Source organism: Aythya ferina (assembly GCF_964211825.1).
Source record: "Aythya ferina genome assembly, chromosome: 3".
In the NCBI taxonomy this organism is placed as follows: domain Eukaryota; kingdom Metazoa; phylum Chordata; class Aves; order Anseriformes; family Anatidae; genus Aythya; species Aythya ferina.
Genome location: NC_140298.1, coordinates 3,547,224 through 3,565,000, shown reverse-complemented (window position 1 = coordinate 3,565,000; position 17,777 = coordinate 3,547,224). Strand labels below are relative to the sequence as shown.

Sequence of the window (17,777 nt, the reverse complement as noted above, 5' to 3'; positions counted from 1 at the left end):
GCCTGGGCACCACAGTGACCCCTCTTTGGCTAACAGTGCTATACGCACATTTCAATTACCTCAAATTCATAATTCACCCATAAGTAGCACAGAGTAAATCAAAATAAAGGTGATCAACTTCAAGAGCAATGATTTCTCATTTAGATAAAAATGGAGAAAGAACTCCTCCCCTTTACGCTAATTTAGCAAAGACAACTCCTCTCCCTCCCCCCCAATATTTTTCTATTACTCTGTTCCCAAATTATACCAATCAGCATGTAAGCCATTATCTTTTAATGCCTCCATTACAGCAAGCTCTCTCTAGGTCTCAAAAAAATCTTCCTTAATGGGAGAAATCGGATTGAAGAGGCTCCATTTTAAGTAGATTATGTGAGTAAAATTCTTGTTGTAAAGAGGACAAAAAGTCAAAATCTCAAACATTAAAGGTGTTCAAAAAGTTTGGGGGGGGGGGGGAGGGGGGAAAGCAGATTTATAGGAGTGAGCTGTTTTCTATTTTATTTTAAATACAGTTCCTGCACTGAATCTGAAGCTGGTTGCAAGAAATAAAGATAGTGTATAACCACGCAAAAGATATGTGAGGCTTGTAATTGAAATTAATTATATATTCTTTACATTTTCCATTTCCCTTTTCAAGTTGGACAGGTGGGAATGCTTTTGCTCTTAAGTTACAGAGTCAGGTTCAAGCTCTGTAAATCCATTCCAGTCAAACATTAGGCTTTCAGTGCACTCCCCCAGCCAGCTTTGTCCTCAAACATTCCTTCACGACCTTACCCTGCTTAAAATCAGACTGGCCCCATCCCCCAGGTCACCCTGGCTGGCTGCCCATCCACACATTTATGTCTGCCTTTTGAGTGTTTTCAGAAGCCCATTAAATTGTGCCTTGGCAGGCCAGACGCATTCAACTCGCCCTAAGACCCAAAGAGAGAAGGTTATCAAATTCCCTCATCTTTGCCAGACATACAAAGCTTCAAGTTCTCTAGCCCTGCGAGGAAGCTATGCAGTTGCACAAAGTAAGATGTTAGAACTTGTAAACATGTCATACAGCATTATAATACGCCTGTGGGGCTCAGATACACACAGAAGTTGGGAGGGCCCAGGGACTGAGTGCCTGCCCCCTCAGTGGAGCTGTCTTAATGCACAGCATGTATACATTATATATATATATATATTTTTTTTTCTTTTTCTTTTTTTTTTTTTTTTTTTTGAGACAACACAATTGGAATTAGCTTTCATAAAGAGGCTCACACCATTTTCTTAAATCAAATTATTGTGACAATTTTCTTTATGTGACCTTCGGCGGATCTTCTTAGCGGACAGATGAAAACAGGGCAAGACACTCTTGCACCTTCTACAGGATAACCAAAAAGAGGAAAAGAAAGAGGGAGAAGAAAAGTTAAATTCTACTGTATATATGAGATTTAGAAAGCACATATTATGAAATTCTGCATATTTCCATCCTTAAGAGCAAATCTGAAGGGCCTTTCCTAAATCTGAAGGGCCCTGTTCTCAGCCAGGGAATTTCAGCAGCCTCCTTGCCGTCCCAGACCCTGCACACTAGCTTCAGAGCAGAGCAGAATCCTGCCCACTAGTGCATAAGCTTTACACAGCTCGTGATGAAATGACAACTTATCACTCTGAGCACGCAATTAAACCAACATATACAGTGCGAAGGTGAAGTTTATTCACTGAAAACGATCTTTGGGAATGTGATTTACAACATGACCAGCAGTACAGCAATCAAAACAAAAAATGGTATTTTAAAATACGTACACACAGAAATCAGAACTACTCTGGACACAAGATGATGCAAACTAGCCTTGCTAGAAATGAGCTGCAAAATACCTTCATTTTCTCATACAGTGAAACCCTGATAAAATCACAACTGTTAAGGTCATACAGTATATCAGGTGGAATCACAGTCTTTAGAACTCCATTATTAATGCACACAACCTCACAATCAAAGAGGATAAGAGCACAGTTCCCAGATGCCAATGATTTGATCCTATCTTATTTGGCTGTTTACATTTAAATAATGTGGCCGTATAAATTTAAATAATAAGAACCACCAACAGATGGAATGTAGTGAAAAAAATGTGCCTTCTACGAGACCCTGAACATATACTACACGGTGCTTTACAATTTATTTGAGCAGAGCTCATATTAAAAAAAAAAGACTCATTTCTTCTGCCATTATGGAAATAAAAGGACTAGTGCTTTAGTTCGTTGCTAGCACTGCCAAAGAAACATGCAGTTCTCTAACCTCCAGTACAATGTACCCATAAGGTACCAAGCATCAAAGCATATTAAAAGATATTAACTGCATATTTGCTTATGAACAAGATAAAAAGCTGTAGGGCCTCCAGGTTCTCAAGCTGTGAGTGGAACAGCTTTGCAATTTGCCTGCAAAACTGCATTTTGATCTTAATGAATATAAAATGGCTGCCATTAAAAGTAAAACAGATTATTTCAGGTCTTTCAGGGCCCATAGCTCTTTGACGGTCTTGGAGGGGCACTATGATCTTTCATTAAAATCTCACAGCAGGACTCCCTCACCAGCAAATCAAGCCTTGCAGTCGAGGAGATTGGCTACATTTAAAAGTAATTTTCAGAAATCTACACAGATTTTCAATTTGGTAATGAAAGCCATAAGAGAATGCAGGCAGCATTTTGTTGAATATTGTTACTAATCCAGTGCTCACATTCGTTAGAAATTAAACTGCCCCGTAACTATCACGCTGATGGCAGCCTGCCATTTCGGCTCAGTTGTAATCTCCATTTGTTAATGAGTAGCATGTGCTAATTGTTGTCAGCATCCCTGCCATACAGCCTTTCCATAACAACATATTTTACCTGCTGAAAGGTGTTACCTCTTGCACTGTCAGCATCCAGCTCAAGAGAAGAAATCTCAGAATTGTAGAAAAATGGTTCAGTTTTGCTTGGAATAGCATGAAGTTAAAAGTATAAATGTTCATATTGATATGCAGACCCTCCTAGAGCCTCGTTCTGTGTATGCTACTTCAACAGTAATACACTGTGGTAATACAAAGAAAGATGCTGCATCTTATAACGGCACCGGGAACCACTGCGGGAAATGCACAATATTGTAAGATAAAGTAAGGGATGCGGCTCCCAGTAGAAGGAAGTCAGAAGGTCTGAAAAGTTAGAGTGATCATATCTCATTATTGCAAACAATGTGGGGGGGGGGATTAAAACAAAACCTGACCTGGAGCCGCTAGAAGCTGGAGTGGGACAAGCAAGATTGACTCCGGAGAAGTTGGAGCTGGTGACTGTGCTGCCCTCAGGTGGAAGGTCCTGTCGGGAGGGGGAGGCCTCCACTTACAACGTAAAGCCAGAAGGAAAAAGAAGAAATAAGAAAAGAAAAAACGGGGGGAAAATCAGCCCCACTGCATGCATGCGCCAAACCAAGATATGCAGAAGTGTGAGCAAGAATGGTTATAATACATGAATTCTCAAATAAACCAAATGTGCATTGAATTATGGCAGAAGAGAGCAATTTTCATCTAGTGAATTGTAAATCGGGTTTGTTTCCAGTTCATATTTGAAATGCAAGGTTGACGCTTGGCTTTTCATTTTATTTTTTAGCTGGGGGGATTCTAACAGAAAATACTGACTTGAAATAACTAAAACCTCATTGAAGAGCTCCAACACCCACCCTGCGCGACTGCCACGCACTCTCTGAAGCGTGCTTAGTATCACTGCATCAAGGAGATTAGCTGTTCAGCTGCCATAAGCAACAATATCATATATTCCTACATGTTTAGAATTATTCAGATCAGTTTTGTACGAGTACATAGGGTCTGTTAAAACAAACAGTTTTTTCAATACGCAGGAGTGATCTGACAGAAGCACTATTAGGAGATACTCTGACTAATAGGAAACAGCCTTGTGAACTTTTGTGTGCGTGCGCGCTCATTCATAACTGGAACAGAAGGACTTTCCCTGGAGTTTTAAGGGGTGCACAAAGTAACCACGACGTCTCCACAATAACAAGATACTTCTTCACTCCAGGGCAGCCAGCTAATCGGGGTTACGGCGTCCCTCTGATTGCTCTAAATGGACTCCAAAGCAGAAAATCAGCAACTTCAGTTTCAGAACATGCATGAGTGATTAACTGCCACATCCAAGTGACTGGAAAGATAAAATTTGAGGGATCAGTCCAATATGCTGAAATCTGAAATTACATATTTTTTTGCCAATTCCTTGCTTTTTTTGGCCAGAAGCAGTTAGACAGAACACCTTTACATATAATTTGAGAGCTTTCTCACCAGTTTTGGTTTTTACCATTTGATTGTTAAGAGCAGTTCATGTTTTTTTCCAAAAAAAAAAAAAAAAAAAAAAAAAAAAAGACAGCAACAAAAATGTGCTGCTGGTTTGACTTCTGAGTCCAATCTCCTGAATCTTCTCCCTCCTCCTGCCGCATACCACCGCTGTGACAGCAGCATCCCTATTTCACCAACTTACGTACACAGCGTGGGCTGCGTGATGCGATATTACCTATCCACCTAATAACTAACAGCCCAGAGAGCAGCACACAATCTCCTTTTCCTTTGGTAACCAGTGCAGAAGCAGCAGGTGAAGGTTCAGAGCAGCAGTTTCTCAAAGCTAGGCCAGAGGCATCAGTACAGTGGCACTTTGCTGAACTCAGCCCTAGCTTTGGACCCAGGCAGTCTGGGCTACTCCAGCGGGCCAGCTCAGCCCAGGCTATAGCTAACCACTGATGTGCTTGGGCGCACACCAAGGGATGGTGAAAATCTCACTCAGCTTCCCCCCTTGCCATGCTCGCAGCTCAGCTGTAGCCCACACGTGCCTAGGGACTGGTGTCTGAACTGTTTAGGACCCAGGGAAAATAGCACGTGAGTGCGAACAGGAAACGCAATGCTCTCCTCCCTCCTGAAAGAACATTCACGAGGTTGGGCTGCAGCAGGTGGCTTTCCGCTAACCATCTTTAAACTGCCAGCAGTGTAACCGTGGCAGTGCTGTGTGTCCGTGGTTCCACAAGTGCAACCCAGAAGCAGCACAGACATGAGTGTGGCGCCCTGTGAGGAGCTGCAAGCTGAAAGAAGGCCAGGGGCAGGCACATGGACTGCAGTCACATCTTCACCTGCCATGCGGATGCACCCCGAAAATATTTCTGCTACAACGTACCACCCAGAAGTGCTCTCAGCACAAGCTAAAAAGCTGCATGCTGATACTTAGTACAGGGTTGCTACTGTACTATATATTCACCCCTTAGCTCCATGTGTGCTAATGTCCTTCAAAACGGGGATGAGAGAAAGGGAGCAGGTCAGCGAGGCAGCACTACGCTGCAACCTCGATCCTGCAGGCTCCTGAACATGTGGGTAGTTTCATGCTGGGTTTCAAATGCAGAATTCAGGACCAACATGTTTGGGAACTTTACACTTGGTTCTGATATTGCCCATTGTTAGTTTTAAAAGCAGTGTTTCCAATGAAGCTATGGAGGAACAAAAAAAAGAACAGGCACGTGAATAAAGGTTTATAAGATTAGCTGTTTAAAAAAAAAAAAAAAAAAGCTTTTTTTTTTTTTTTCTCCGTAGTAACTCAGCAATTTCTGTACTTAGGAAATCATTTTTCTCCCTTTACAGTGTTACTTTTTTGAAATCAAATGGACCTAACTACACCCTTGTTTTCTTGCACAGAAATGTATACTAATTACTATCTGTCACAACCAGTGATCTATTTTGGGAGACCAAAGAGAAGTGATTCAACTTATACCTTTTCATATTATTAACAATAATAATAATAGTAATAATAATAATAGTAAAACACACACGCACACAAAAAAAAAAAAAAAAAAAAAAAAAAACACACACAAAAACAAAAAACACCAACAACTTCATCTTCCCATTACAGACATTACAGAGGAATGGCATTCATTAGATTAATTTTACAGTCTAATTTCTTCATGACAAAACCTGTCAGTTTAAACATTGCATATATTTAAAAACTGTGATGAAAACGACAGAGCAGTTTGGCAGGGTGGAGGCGTGGGTGTCCATTCAACATCTATTCTCTATTCACCCTTGTAAGAGCTCAGAGCTCTCTATTGGCACATTTTGTATCCAGATGTAACTGCTAGTTGCAAAATGGGGTGAATTAGATGAGGATTTTGAATGTAGTTTTGGGTTCCTGAGGAAACAGGCGCTTCTGGAGAATTACTTGTCTAAGTATGGAAGCTGCCACACAGGGAGGAGAAGCAAACAGGAGCAGGGTCAAAAAGGAGTGGAAAGACACAAAACCAAGTAAGAGTCTCACATGGAGAGAATGTGAACAAAGCAGTAAGAGAACCCAGCTAATAAGGCTGGGGTGCAACATGGTGTAATCACACTCGGGTTGTACAGACCCCAGGCGTTGTTTCTCTGTCGTTTTCCACACCCTTTCTACTATGCTCTCAAACGAGGTCTTCTAAGCAGTCCCATCCGGAAGGAAAACAGCACAGAGCCTGCCATAAAAAGTGAGCTAAGTGTGGTGGACAGTTCAGAGCAGTGCCTCTCCTTCCCTACCTGAAAGTGCTGCCTGTACTCGAATCTCCCTTTGCGAGTCGAAAGGAGCAACCTAACATTATCCTTTGCTGCTTGATGTGGGCTGCAGGTTTTATGTGAGCATGGCCCCCCAGGAGTTGCAGAAACTCTGACACGAGCACACAAATCACTTTGGATTCACTGTATTCATCAGCTAAAATCTTCCTGGGTAAATCTTTGCTACACAAGCACCGACCACAGACTACATACAGGATGTAATCCTGGTCCCACAGAAGTATATGGCCAAAATTCAACTTCAGTGGGGTCAGAATTTTACCTTACAACTTAAAAAATAAAAAATAGAAAGAGAGACAGAAACGGGGAAATTATAATATCAAACATCACAGAGACAGAAAAATTCTTTAAGTTGAAAAAATTTATGAAATAAGTAATTTGTTTTTATCTCAGTAAAATCTGCTCTATAGTTTTTATTTTATGGCCAAAAGGTACAAAAAAAAAAAAATCCCTGTTCACCATCTGTAATATGTCTTGAGGTATGTTGGTGGATATTTAAACAGAAACAGAAAAGTCTTTATTTAAATCTGTTATGACCAGGAAAACATCTTAAACCTTTTTTTATTATTATTTTTTATTTTTTCCCTGTTCATTCTTCTGCCCTGAGTGGGCCTCAAAACCAGCCAAGTCCACAGCTTCCACAGCAAGTCCAAGGTCTACAGTCTGTAGCAGCACTGATAACCATCCCAGAACACATGGAATCCTTCTGGATGTATTTCAAGACCTCTTTTTTCTTCCTGCTACACAGCTGTCTGCAGACAGTCTAGCCTTTTTCCTACCTTATCTATTATTCACAAAAAGCATTATTTTTATAGAAGTTAATGCTTCTTTTCCACAACTTTTTATGATCAAGGTGACTTATAAACAGCTGCAATAAAAATGGTTGCGTTTTTTTTTTTTTTTCCCCTCCATACAAGAGCATTCTCAATAATGTTTCAGAGAGAGCAGAGAGGCTAAAAGATACGTGACATTCATAGATTTCACCCCTGAAGCCACAAAAACCACACTAGCAATTTCTTCATTTGACCAAAATGAATGGTCATCACAAAAACAAATGTAAGTTTGGTATCACTGATTTGGCTGAGACAGCTTAGGGGCTTGAACTTAATAGACTTCCTCTGACAGATTAGGATCTTCTGGTATGTCTGCATCATCCTGTCACAGCAGATAGCCAAGTCCAAACCACAGGCATGGGTCTGCCCTTGATCCATAACCTCAGAATACAAAATAACTGGCTAAAGAATGTAATAAGACTCCCAAGGAAATACCTTTGAAGACAGTATTCATTTTAGTTGGTGGTCTTTTTCTTTTTGGGGGGAGAAGGGGGGAATGCAGAGAAGACAATTAAGCATTAGGAACTGATTGATGCTTAAACAAAATGCCTAACAGTAAAAGCACATTTCTGTATTCCAAAGGACCAGGCAAAGCCATCCCTAAGAAGGGATTAGCTACTATCAGATGATATTACTACTGGATTAATGGTGTTTCATATTCACTATATTTATTTAAAAAAAAAAAAAAAAGTTCTCTTTTAAGGAGGGTATAAGTGATTTGTATAAAACCTAAAAGCCAAAACCAAGATTTTATTTTTACAGCAACTTGACAGATAGTATTCACTTCATTTACAGATCCTTAATTGAACTAATTTTTCCCCCATTGTCTGGAACCTTGAATTTCAAGTCAATTGTTTTGAGAGTAGCACAGCCCACAAAAATAGTAAAGCAATGTGTGGCTCCAGAACTGATGCTTTATATTCCAGTGGATATTTTAAACAGTTCTTATTTTAGAGAATTGTTTTTGTAATAGATATACCAAAGGTGATCATTTTACTTTATTGCTAGTCATTGCTGACTGAAATATTTTGCCAGATGAAAGTAATTACTATGACTATATTACTTTTCTAACCTGTTCACTGTATTGCATCCCAGATATTCATAGTGTGAAATTCTGGATACTCGCTTGCAAAAAATAAAAATAAAAATAAAAAATAAAATTCACGTTGATCTTTGCTCTGGCATTAATTATGTAAGGCCCATATAGATGTTATCCAGCTTCCTTCCCCATCTGTATATCTTAGAGCTGCAAAAGGTTTCAGGAAAACTCCAATCTTAATAGACAGATGACAAAGCTGAACAACACACTCAGATGTCTGTGTTACAAATGAGAAAAAAAAAAAAGAATCTGCTTCAACCAGAACTGAATCACTCAGGTGAATTTTTAAAAAGGGATGCAGGGAACAACCATATTCTTATTCAACATTAATAGCTACTAGCCAAAATTATACATTAGAGAAAATCATTTGTTGAGGCATCCTTAGGATTATATCCCCTGGAGATGGAAACAGGCCTGTGTTTCTCTCACAAAGTCACATCTGCTTGGGGTAGACTTTTTCCAATTCAAATGATAGTAATATATGCGCAATAAACTCACTGTTATAAATATTTACCGTAATATCCATCTTCTTGGTTCTCCTGCTACCCAAACCAGCAGCCACGCTACCGTAAATCAGGGGAAGTATTTTGTAGGAGCTGCAAGCAGCTGTTATTGTATTTCTGGAAACAGCCATCCAAGCCGAGGCAAATGACACAGGAGAGACAGTAGAAACTGTGGCAGGCTCCACATTTCAAACAGCTTCACTTCTGCTCCACTTCTGAGGTAAATGTGACGTTTGGGTTAAAGAAAACCAATGTATGCATAGATATTGGTGGAGGAGCCAGTGATCTATCTGGCCCACTGAAAGCTTTTGGGTATCTGGGAGAAGTTAACTACACCTAACAGCATGAGATGAATCACTGCCTCTACCAAACTCATCCAAATTCTTTCAAATGCAAGCACTGCATTTTTTTTCTTGCCATGAATTATCAGTATTGGCAAGTTGCATTTTTTTTTTTCTGAGCAGTGAAGTAACTATGCTGTGTAGAGGACATCTTGCTACAAACGCTGCAAACATCCATTTCAAACCTCACCATCTTTCCAAAAGAGAGGCTTAAGCAATTGCTACCACCATGATCTGCGATATCTCCTTGAAAACAGCACAGCAGCCCCATTTATTCACACTGGACGAAGGGAAGAAGATTTTCATGTCCCAACTGCTCTTTAATCTACAAGTGCTTTGTGGTGGCCACATAAATTTCAACCACCTTCAGTAACACTTTACATAAGGAACTCATCAATCTTGAGAATAAAGAAAGGAAGCAGACAACAGATAGTTTTATGAAGGTGACATTTCGGTACTCAGATGTCGTTCGCCTAAGCTAATACTTCCGTTTCTTTGCCTTGAAAAAAGCCTTATCTTGGTTATCTGGAATGCCATGAACTAGAAATGTGGTTCAGAGGAGCTAATGACAACTACCAAAGAGCAAAACCTCAGCCTTTCTTGTTGTACTCTATATTAGGCTCCATTCATACACAACAAGGCTAGATATGGAGGGGGGCATATTTATCCACTTCATCGTGGTATTTCACAACAGTGCTTCTGTGGTGATTGAGTCTCCAAATAAAGATCTATCAATATACTGTACATGTTTTAATCTTAATCCTTAGCAGGTAGGGCTAAAAATAAGCTGTACATGTATTCTTCTGGACCGTTTCCATCAGCATTATTTGTTATTAAAGGAAAAAAAAGAAAGCTAAAATAAGATTTCTTACAAAAGGTAATTAAGCAGTATAATATAGTAATAAGTGGAATGAACAATAAGGAGTCGTACTAAAATATATGCCTCGTGCAGTAGAGGACTGGTGTTTCAGGAGATTAACAATTATGATCACCAGTCCTCTTCTGTTTCTGTAATACTCCACACAATCTTTTTTAAATTACTTTATTAACCTTTCCTCCTAGCACAGAAGTGCCCGATTATAGATAATATTTCAAAATCATCTGAGGTGTAAGTGTGTTTGATTTGCTCAGTAATTATTTGTCTACTTTATTACATTGGCCAAGCACACAAGCTCCTTGACCAGTTTTATTTCAAGTCCAGTTAAGAACAGGGTCGTATCATTTTGTGTGATCGCTCCCTTTGGGCCCCAGAGTACCTGAAATTTCATGCTGGAGCTGGCAACTTGTTCACAAATATCTCACATTTTACACGGGCAGAAAGCAGTTGGTGTGCTGCCATTTCAGGTCACAGGGCCTGGTGATAACGGAGCAGTTTTGTGCACACGTGAAAGAAGTTGGTTTATTTGGTCTGCGTTGCAGGCCAAGGACTTTTAAAGACGGGCATGTAAATTTGCCTTTCTAAACCAAAAAGGGTGTAAAAACCCTATATATTTGTCAATGCGTGCTCTTACATGATAATTTATTCCCAACATTTCACACAACACATAATTTCAGTTTGGTTCTGAAGTATTAGCCCATTACCAGCTCCACTACTATCTGCAGCTTCATGCAAAACATATGGTGATCACAGAAAAAAATATGCATTTCTTAAAACACAGGCCTGGAGAAAACAAGCGAGTATGAAAATAAAAAAAAATAATAATAAAAAAACAGCAATGAAAAAGTTTTCCTCCTCTAACTTTGCTGCCTTGTAGGAAAGGAAAATAATATTTACATTTTTTTAAAGATGAAAATGCAATGAGATGAAACACGGTACACAGTTTATTCCTGAGGGCCGCCACTAGGATAAAAGCATAAAGCCTGGGGACTTTGTTTACTGTCCACAATCAACAAATCCCGAAATCTCCATATGCAGCAGGTTTCTAAAGCTCTGTTAGTAATACTGTATATTGCTGGTCAACTCAGTCACCCATAGAATTACAGTGTAGGGTATGGATGCCAGTATTTTAGACCCAAACCGAGCATAAAAAACACAAAGTAAAATTCAGTGTCAGCACAAAGTTGACAGCGAATGATTATAACAGCTTCGAAGCTTGAAAAAGAGTGTAAATAACTAGGATCCCCTGCGGGCTCACTCAGCCTGCATACATAACAACTGTGATGGACAGCCACTATGGTAAAGTATAAAAAAAAAGTCACTCTGCAAAGATGCAAAAATTTCTCCTGCAACGAGTCTTAACTGTCACCTTTCTGACTAAATCAGCTACTTTCATAGAGAGAAAGTCTCTATATTGTAAGGCGCACATTCTCGGAACAGGCTGCTACTCCAGCAGGTAAACCATTAACACAGCCGGCAGTGCTAATAAGTCCCGGGAATTATTTCTTTAAAACACCCGACTCAAAGCTCCCCGTTAGCCAGCCCTTCCTCTTCGCCATCACCCAATTAGCTACAGCAAAGAGACAACCCAGATCACAGGGCCAGAGAGCCTCAAACAAGGCATGGCTATGAAGGCCAGAATTAAAACCCTGTTATCTACCACCACACAAATATTAGTCAGCTTTTTCCTCATACATATGTACACATGCGGGCCCAATACGCACGCACAGTAATGGCTTTAAAGTGCTGGCAAATTGCACACGGGTACAAGCCCGCAGCCCCTGCCCACCGTGACAGCACCGCGATTATCTGCTCCCCTCCTCGGCGTGGCAGCGAGCTGGGAGCAAGGCAAATGGGAATGGCACGGGCCTGCGTGTGCCTATGGATGGCTGCTGCATCTGTGCAAATTAATTAAGAAGAAAGCTGTTTGAGTAATACAGACTTTTATTTAAGCTAAACAGGAGTTCATAAATATGACATGGGGACATTAGTGATGGCAGTATCTACTGAGAAAAACAAGTACATCCGGCCAAAAAATAGCGTCTGAGATAGTGTCATGAGATAGTAAAAAACAAACAAACAAACAAACAAAAAACAAAAACAAAAACAAAACACTACACGCTTAGGTTCATGGCAAGTTACAAAAAAACAGAGCTTCTCACCTTGCAAGGTGTCAAATGCTCCCTTCCTTCAGTGAATGTAAAGAGAACTGGCTGTTCAGCACCACCTGGCTTGTGGTCATCAATTTGGTGAATCAGACATGTAAATTATGGCTTTATAATTTTATGAGGTGAAAGAGTCACTGTAGGGTCTCTGAAAATCCTGTACATGTTCAAGGATGACCCTCAGCAAAGAGCTTACTTTTACTCATATCAATACAATCCTTATGCTTTGCAGGTGCTTTTTGATCTTTCTGCTGCTGTTTATTCAGAAGCTTGCAATTTCTGTCCTCACTTGAAAGAACAGTGATATCCAAAGGCCATTTCTGAAAGCCAGCACAGCTGCAAGTATTTGTTTTAGTCCACTTTGTTTCCTTTGTGCTATAAAAATGTGTCACATTTTTGAGATGTCCCTTCAATAAATTAATTAGAGTATACGAATGGTGGGATAGGTTGATCTTTTACAAACTTGGGCAGTGCTGTTCTATTCAAGGAAATCCAGCTCTTTACACGACAGTTGACTTGGCTGAGAAAGGAAATAAAGGTGGGCATCCAGTGCCCCGCTGGGGGGCCGCTGGGTTTTTGCTGGGTGTTTATTTTCTTTCATCAGGCCGACAAGAGGCTAGCCCGGTAGACAGCCTCTCTGCACCTCAGCTTACCTGCACAGTGGCAAAATAATTACTAGCCTGTTAAGCATAGCTTTTTAGTTCCTTTAAAAGAAAACAGTTTTATAAGATTAAAGGTATGGAAATTCTGCCCAATTTCACAATTTACATCTGACCTGGTAGCATTGCTGTTCAAACTGAAAGCAAATGATCTCTCCTTTTATATTTTATCTTGACACCACGATGCTAGCCTTTAGAAACTGGGACAATAATGGAAATGCATTTGCTTTGAAACAGGTCTTACTAAATCTACCATCTACAGGTGAGTTATCCCTGACTTGGGCCAGAAGCCGTTGTAAAAATCTTAGAAAGAATAACAGGATACAGCAGCAGCAAAAATTAAACAGTCGTATTCATAGCAGAGCAGTAACTGTAAAAAGGGAAATTCAAAGTTGTCTTTTAGTATTTCTTCCTAGGAGTGACCAACAGAGCAGCAAGCAAAGCAGTCCTTGTTAGCCAAGCTAAGTGAAGCCGGATTTGTAATCTCACAGAAATAAAAGGCAGAGCAGTAGATACCGGAGATATTATTCCATACCAGAATTAGCATAACCCAGCACATCGGAATATTAAAATTTAACAAGGATTTCAAACTGTCCTTGTATCACGAGCAGAGTCATGTCACAGTTTTTTTTATTGGTTCAGCAGGATAGGTGTAATTGTATCAATATTTTAATGCTTGATGCATATTGTCCGTGATAAATTGCTTGCATAAATAAAAAGCACCAATATTCAATTGCCAATGAAATAATCACACTTTCTAGATCTTTATTATATCATGCATTATTTAATTACAATAATCAGAATCCTTTTGAAGGTAAAACAAGATTAAAAAGGTTTTGTTTTATTGGATCTATATATTTGATTTACACTTTATATGTTAGCTTTGCATTAAGAATTTATAAGGCATCAATTCAAATGGTGATATTACAAGAGTTTATTCCTATTGTAATTAGTACAGTACTCTTAAAGTACTCTGGCTACGAGAGATAATATTTCAGTATTTTAATGAGCTTTTTAAGTATAATTGATGTAACAATCGTTGAATTACACATTTCTACCTGAAGAATAATGAAGGAAACATTTTAATGAGAAATTTAATCATTATTAGCAAATGATCTACTAAACTGCCATTTACTGACATTTAAAAGCTTAATAGCAGAAAACTGTATTTTTACACATCTGCATCACTACAGATGATTATCTTCTTAGTTGCTCAGGTTTTCTGGTATAACTTTCTCTGTTAGGCTTTTGTTGGTAAATTTAAGAAAAGCTTTCTTTAACTCACAGTAGTCAGCTTCATCTGGAAACTGTGGGGCTTGACATGTATACAGATAATTTAAATAAATTAGCCCCTTTTCAGCCTTCAGCATTTTTTAGTTTAAAAGGACCCATTCTTGGGAGTATTCATGTTTGCATCAGCTTTATTTTGACGAATGCCCTGTAACCTCCCTGATAGCACCTCAGACATGGCAAGGCTACCACAGCACTTGCAGCAACATGTGAAGCTGCCATGTTTTCTTCACAAAATAAAACTAAAAAATGATATTATTATTATTATTATTATTATTAAGACCTTTGATTTGTGGGGTGGTCATTGCACGTGTGCCATGAGAATCGACATGAGTACAGGACCTACCTCACCTCTCTGCTTCGGCAGGACCTTCTCCACAGGCACACACCCACTTGACGCAGGGTTTTCACAGAGCTAAGATGCTGCCCTGGAAGAGGATGGTGCCATGAAATTAGACAACAGAAACTCACATTCTTCTAAACCTGTTAGTTTCTAATTCAGCCTCCTATGATTTATTGTTGCATGCAATCAGGCAACTCTTTGCAGTTTGAGCGGGGGAGTAGAAGGATTTTACTAAACTGAGAAACTATCTCTAAAAAAAAAAATAGAAAAGGGTAGCAAAACACAGTGATAGACAGACATAACAGGTATACACAACGTCATATTCGGGATACTGCTCAGCTCATGAGAAGCAGAGCAGGGGTGTGGACATGCTGCACTTAGCTTGAGATGCTTCTAAACCTAACTCCACATAAGGTTCCTTCCTTTTAAACTGATAGGGCTCTTACTTCTGAGCAATGCTGATTCATCATTGCAGCACAGTACTAGACAGTGTCGGTCCACCATAGAGAGGTCTCATTCAATGAAATTAAAGATAAAATTGAGGTCCAATTCTGCTCTTTTCAAGTGGTGACAGAACAAAAATCAGCAAAGCAATGAACAAAAATACATTAAGGAAGCATGTTTAGTAAGGGGTTTCCTTTTCATGACTGCAGTTTCTACACCCATCCATTAAGAAAAGTTTCTCTTCGTGCCATGTGGGGACCAAAAAAATCCTTCTTTCCAAATGTTATTGGCAGAAAAGACTAGAAAATGGACAAAGGAGTCACTGGACATATAACTGGAAATAAAGGGAACATTTCTCTTGCTAGTAATGGTCTTCGCTAGCTGTGATAGAGGTTAGAGAAAATCTGAAGTCTAATCCAGAAAAATAAACAACAGCAACACACCAAAACAACAACAACAAAAAAAAAAACACCACACAGGCAAAAAGCCACCCAACCATGAAACTAGGAAAAAAACGAAATTAGTCTCCTTACCAGGAAGATCTCCTCTACAGACAGACAATTAATTCCTATTCATGACACTACCTAAGGTAATTCAGACCCATCAAATTACTTATCTCTGGTACCTGACTGCCTCATTATCACATTTGGAAAGATTAAAAGAAAAACTTCCTCAATTGAGTAGTGATACACTGGGAGTCCATTTGCTCCTTTAGGACAAGGAGGATAAAAAGGGGTGGAAGGGAAGGTGGGAGCTCCCAGAAGAATGCTCTTCAGCAGACACTGCCCGCCTGTCAGGGCAGCTTTGCTTTCATGCACAAAAAGAACGAGGACCTGCAGCTCCATTTAGGCTCCAGATCAAAATCCTCGAAGTTCTAACAAAGCTTCCTGACAAAATTACTCAGCCCTGCTTTTGCTTGCACATTCCCTCCCTGTCCCCAGAAGACAGCAGTCTCACTTGCATAAAATGTCTTTCTTCTCAGAGCATAAAAAGGGATAGAAGGCGTCAAGCACAATGAAAAACACCGCATCGCTGCTCTCCCCTTGCTCAGGAGCATCTTCCGTACATCTTCACTTGGAGAGGGGGCCTCCTAACACACCCCAGCAAGGCTCTGGCTGGGCCTGCTGACAATCTTATTCCAGGACAAAACTTGTAGGATCATTAAGCAAGGACTGGAGAGACTTTAATACACGGGCTTACTGCCCCCCAAAAAACATTAAAAAATGTAAAACATCTAAAAATTATATCCTGTACATATATATCCAGTCTCATAAATAAGAGACATTCAGAAAATCAGGTGCACTGCTTAGCTGTTGTGATGATTTAAGGGAGCTACCAGGGAATATCAGCAAAAGTGACACAAAAAGCAGAAGTGGACAAAGGTGAGTAATAAAGCCGGGAAAAAAATCCTTGAGCCAAAAATATATCAAGCCTGACTCCACTGATGTGTTTCCACTGCTTAGAGATGTAGTGCCCTTCTCATCTGGCTAATTCCAATTCAGCATTTCTTTGATATACCTTTTATAATTTTCAGTCTAATTATAATGAAAATCATTTTTCAATGTAATTTTGTAATAAAAATGTTTCCTTATTTCTCATTACCTAAGAACATGATCTTGCACAGCTACTGAGCATGCTTACAGTGTGCATAGTGTATCTTCTTTCTTAGCATTTAATCTCTTCATAGTCTACAGATGTCAAGAGGTTCAGATTAAGCTTGTTAAAGATCTGCTTCACTCTAACTCACTGATGATTATTTATTTAGCAGTTTTATGTAACCCTGTCATTGATAAGCACTCTATTAATTTGCCGAGGGACAAATCAACACTAGTTATTTTTCTACTGGCTATTAGATTCAGTGCTGCTGTTTGTTACAAACCACTTGCCAGTTAATTATAAATTATGGGTCCTCTTTGCCTATATTAATTGATATTTCCTCTGCCTTTGTAATACTAGACAAATAAATTGAAGGCAAGATTTATTAAGCAGTGCATGTCTTCCATCTCTTGATTAGTATTCTTTACTTTTTAAACATTTATACTTGTTTATACAGATTTGACAGCAGAACAGTACATTAGAGAACTGATCCTTGGGGTGTTTTGGGGGAGACAGGAAGACTTATTTAAGAGCTTCCCACAAATTAGGTTGAAGTGACACACAATTTAAATCAAGCGATTTTTAAATGCCCTTTTTGATTTTGGAAATTCTTAGTTTACAGTACCTTTCTGTACAGACATACTCTACATCTTTTCCAGAAATTGGGTATGTGCTCATCTGCATTCAGCAAGCACCATGCATGTCCAACCTGCTACGTTAGAGTAAGAGAACATACACACACACAACGTGTATAGAAAAAGACAAGCATGGGTATGCACACACACAGAGCTCTATCTATCTGTAAAGTACCTCAGTTAGTAGAGAGAGATTCTCCATCGGCTATTTTCATGCAGAAAGAAAGGATTTTCTGATTAGAGCTTCATTTTCCAAACCTGAAGTTGTAATGAGTGGTTTCAGAACAATGGGCTGTGGCCATTTTTAATTTGCACGAGTGCAAATTATATAAAGTAATTGTACAGGCTGCTCCATTTATATAGGATTGCTAACTACAGGGAATGCGTCCTTTCAGAGAGATGCTCACAGCCCAGAAA

The 17,777-nt window shown here is 39.4% G+C and overlaps 1 protein-coding gene across 2 annotated transcripts in view; it reads right to left on the bottom strand.

Annotated features, from left to right (window-relative positions):
- Positions 1-17,777, bottom strand: part of LOC311434340 (uncharacterized protein) — a 262,002-nt gene that overhangs the window by 190,702 nt on the left and 53,523 nt on the right. For both annotated transcript variants that reach the window (XR_014691398.1, XR_014691399.1), the window contains exon 2: positions 14,689-14,770. The gene's annotated coding sequence lies outside the window, so the exon portion shown is untranslated. The remainder of the gene's footprint in view (positions 1-14,688; positions 14,771-17,777) is intronic.